Genomic DNA, 4620 nt, shown 5'->3' on the forward strand with positions numbered 1-4620 from the left:
CTTGGCAGAAGGCCAATGGTCGCACAGTCTAGGGGCCTTGGGCTTCCTGGGCGTGCCTTGTGTAACACTGCTTGTCACTCGCACCTGTCAAACTTGCTTATAGAATGAATGGTGGAGCAGTGGTTATGGTGCTCCACTGCTGACCTGAAGGACTCGGGTTCAATCCCGGCAGCGGCCGTACCATTTCGATGGAGGCGTAATGCTAGAGCCCCACGTACTGTGCGATGTCAGTTGTGGGAATCGAGCGCACCCACCCCTTTGGCGCCTCGTTCCCCAGCTAGCGCGTGTGTTGGGCCCCGCGCGGCTCGAGCGCCGGGAACCGCCGCTAATTGACGGTACGGTGACCACGGCGGCAGCGCCAGGCCTCTTTGTCTGGTGCGAGCCATGCGTCGGCCTCCCGGCGCGCGGGCACGCGTCCGGGCATGCCTCGACATGCTCACATGCTCACGCCACTCACGCCACCAAGCTAGCTTACGTCACTGCGCAACGCCGTGCCTCATTGGCCGCCAGGCAAGCCCGCTTCTGTCTGGCGCGGGCTTGCCCGCGTCAGATGCTCTCAGGCCTTGACGAGAGGTTGAAGCGCTGCTGAGCAGACGGCTTCTCTTTCGTGCGTTCGACTTCGGCCCTCGTGCGTGAGTCGTCGCGCCGTAGGCAAGCGTACTTGCTCGGCCTTGCGGAGTTCCCTATACGGCCTGCAAGCCCGTGAGTGTCGCACTGTGCTGCATCTTGGGTTAATAAACCCGTTGTTGTTGTTACCCTGCCTCGTGCGTGGTTTCTGCGCCGTGTCGGAGAAAACGACGAACCCGGCCGCAGCGTCGTCGCACGCAGCGGCAGTGGAGAACGTCGCGTCCCTACACGGTCGCGCTCGTAGGTAAGCCTAGTGCCAACCTATCTCCACATAACTGGCGCCCAACGTGGGGCCCGAACCCACGACCATGAGATTAAGAGTCTCATGCTCTACCGACTGAGCTAGCCGGGCACTTAACGCCGCCGAGCGCAACTACAGCGTGACTGAACGGGAATGTCTCGCTATAGTCTTTGCTCTCCGGAAGTTCGACTGCTACGTCGACGGCGTGCCATTCGTGGTGGAGACGGACCACATGGCACTCACCTGGCTTAAGCGCTTGCGCGTGCCCTCGGGCCGCCTCGCGCGCTGGGCGTTGACCTTGCAGCGGTACAACTTCGTTGTGCGCTACCGGAAAGGGAGTTCGAACGTCGTGGCCGGCGCCTTGTCGCGTGCCCCCGTTCTGGCGTCTGACACTTGTGTCCGCCACTCCCAAGAGCACTCGCACCGAGTAGACTCAGGGGCCCCTGGCTCCAATGGGTCGAAAGGCGCGAACCCCGACGGCGCAGTTACTTTAGAGTCGACCGCCTCGGGTGAGGACGCATACCTGGTAGACCCTGTCACGTCCGCCGGTATCGTCTTCAGCAGAGAGGACCTACTCAAGGCACAGCAGGACGATCCGTTTTGTCGGCAAATTGTTGACGGGCTCAAAGAGCTGAGCTCCCAAGAGGAGCGGGGCGGTCAAGCCGCCGGGCGCAAACGGACAGCTGGTATTGCTGTCGGCGCCGAGTGCAGGACGCAGACTGGTATTGCTGCGGGCACGTTGGACTCGTATCTGCTTGATGCCGATGGCGTTCTCCTGCGCTATGTCCCATCTGAAGAAGCTCCCCAGGAGTCTTTCAAGGTGGTGATACCCCGCAGTGTAAGGAAAGCCACCCTCGGCTATTTCCACGACTCGCGGTTGGCCGGACATGCGAGTGGCCTTAGGACTTTTCAAAAGTTGTGCCGCTCTGCTACCTGGCCTGGCATGAAGCGTGATGCCCTTCACTACGCCCGCTCATGCCGCGTGTGCCAATGCGTGAAGCCTCGTGGGGGCAAGCCTCCCGGGCTCATGCAGCCGATCGACAGCCAACAACCCTGGCAAGTCGCGGCCTGTGACATTATGGGACCTTTCCCAAGAAGCCGGAGAGGCCATGTTTTTCTCCTGGCTGTCACAGATCACTTCACGAAGTGGGTCGAGCTGTTTCCCCTTCGGAAGCTAACGGCACGCGCAATCTGGGACAAGTTGACCGAGGTCTTTACCCGCTTTGGCTTTCCGGCGGAGTTGATCACGGACAATGCGTCCTACTTCACGGCCAAGGTGTTTGTGGATGCGTGTGCTGCCTTTGGCATTAAGCACCGCAAAACAACCACGTATCGCCCACAGGCCAACCCGACTGAGCGGATAAACCGAAACCTCAAGCTCTTGATGACACCCTTTGCGCAGCAACACAGGGATTGGGATGCCTGTCTTAACGAGATAGGCTTCTCCTTGCGGTCCACGGTGAACCGTTCAACCGGTGTACACGCCCGCTTTCCTCAACTTCGGGAGAGAGCTGCCTAACCCCATGGACCGTGTTCTGCGGGGCGGCAGCGGGGCGTCCGCCACGAAAGCCGGCCCGTCTGGCTACGCGGCGGAACTGCGCTCACGGATGGACGCAGCCCTCGACCTGGCGCGTTCCAACCTGGCAAAAGCGCGAGCTGGACAGAAGGCTCAATACGACCGGTCGCATCGGGAAGTGCACTACGATGTCGGCGACCTCGTCCTCAGGCGTAATCACGTCTTGAGTGACGCCGCCAAAGGCATCTCTGCCTCCCTGTCGGCCAAGTGGTTGGGCCCATACCGAGTGCAGACCAAAGTGTCGCCTCTGGTGTACAAGCTGGCTGACTCCGAAGGGAGGCAAGTCGGCGGTCCAGTTAACGTTTCCGACCTCAAACCTTTCGTTGCCCGCAGCAACGACTTGGGAGGGGGGGAGGCGGTCGCCGAACCGCAGGAGAACCGTGAGAAGGCCGGCTCCAAGGCACGCCATCGGTACAACCTGCGGAAACGCACCTAAGCAACGTTTCTCCCACTAACAGGTAGCTGGACGTTATTAGATGCGAAGTATCTTAAGGCTTAGAATAACAGAGAGCTGAGCTAGTTGGTACGTATTCATTCTAAAAAGAGACAGGGCGTGCAAACACGGACACAAGAAAGAGATCAGGACACCACAAACGCCGACTAACAACTGAAGAGACGCACAACGGCTGAAAAGAAAGAAGGCACGAAAACTTATCTGCGCATGCCCATGCAACCGGCGAACCTATCAATCCGGCACGCGTGGCGGTCTACGTGGAAGATAACTGTTAAGGCATTTGATTTCATCTTTATGCAAGCTAATCGACGGTTGGCTCACGCATGCGCTACCACTATTCTCGATATGCCATGCTTCAATCATCAGACGCGTTTCTTCATTTCTATGCCGGTACAACACTGCGCATTCATCGAATTTTGGCGTGCACTTACAATCTCGACAATGTAAAGATAGATTAGATGGTGAGCCTCCTGTTAGCGATCTCTTATGTTCCAACAATCTCTGGTTAATGCATCGGCCCGTCTGTCCTACGTAGAAGCGGCCGCAGCTGAAAGGGACCTTATACACCACACTCGTACGGCAATCAGTGAATTTGTTGGTGTGTTTTACAAAACAATTATCGGTCCGCTTCTTGTCTTTTACTCGCTCATTCTTCCTCTGCACAGCGGCACAAATCTTACCTAGCTTATTGGCAGCCCTGAAAACAACATTAACGCCGTATCTACTTCCTACTTTCTTTAGCCTGTGAGATATGCAATGAATGTACGGAATACCTACGACACGTTTCTTCCTATCGCTTTCTGCAACCATGCTTGGACTTAACACAATAGACTTCTTTAAACGCTCAGCGACCGTGGCCACTGCATCACGAGGATACCCTACATCTAAAAGACGCGTAACCTGTGCGCTAAAGCTATCACTCATTTTGTGCTCACACGACTTGGTGAGGGCTGACTTAAGGCAAGACATGGCGATGCCGTTTTTTACAACCTTAGAGTGCTTCGACGAAAAATTTAACAGCGGTTTGGAAGATCTAGGAGAATACTGCCAGCACACGTGGTTCTTCTGGAACGTTAAGGAAATGTCTAGAAATTGTATTCCATTATTCTGAGGCACCTCTTTAGTAAAGCTCAGCCCTCCTCCATTTAATTCAAATTTTTCGCTCACGGAAGTTACCACCTTTTCAAAGTCCTCATCACTACAATAAATCAAGTAGTCGTCCACATAACGAAAAACCTTAATAACCGAATTACCTAAGGCGCCTTCCAAAAGATTGTCAATCTTGCTAAGGTATAAATCACTAAGAACCGGAGCAACCTTAGAACCAATACATATCCCTGATTTCTGCACATAAACGCCTTCCTTCCAACCTACCAGCGTCGACTTTAAATACATGGAAAGGATTTCTAGAAATGCCCCGGTAGAAACACCACATTTATCGGTGAAAACCGTCTGGTCGCCTTGTTCGTTAATACATTCATTAACACATTTTAACAAGTCCTTATGCGGCAAAGAATAATATAGGTCTTCAATATTCATACTAAAAGCTTTACAACAGCCGGGGTTCTCCTCTGAGAGGAACTGAACTAGCGCCTGAGAATTACGCATACGAAAAGGGTCTGAAAAACTCAGAGGTTAAGCAGTTCTGCAAATAACTAGATACAGCGACTTGCCAGGTGCCTTGCTCTGAAACGATTGCTCGAAACGGAATCTCGTTCTTAT

General features: G+C 54.6%; 1 non-coding gene across 1 annotated transcript; it reads right to left on the bottom strand.

The window, feature by feature from the left end:
• Nucleotides 1-906: 906 nt before the first annotated feature.
• Nucleotides 907-979, bottom strand: Trnak-cuu (transfer RNA lysine (anticodon CUU)). The gene has a single exon. It is a non-coding gene; the product is annotated as a tRNA-Lys (tRNA).
• Nucleotides 980-4620: the final 3641 nt, after the last annotated feature.

The sequence above is a fragment of the Rhipicephalus sanguineus genome, chromosome 3 (genome assembly GCF_013339695.2).
Source record: "Rhipicephalus sanguineus isolate Rsan-2018 chromosome 3, BIME_Rsan_1.4, whole genome shotgun sequence".
NCBI lineage: Eukaryota > Metazoa > Arthropoda > Arachnida > Ixodida > Ixodidae > Rhipicephalus > Rhipicephalus sanguineus.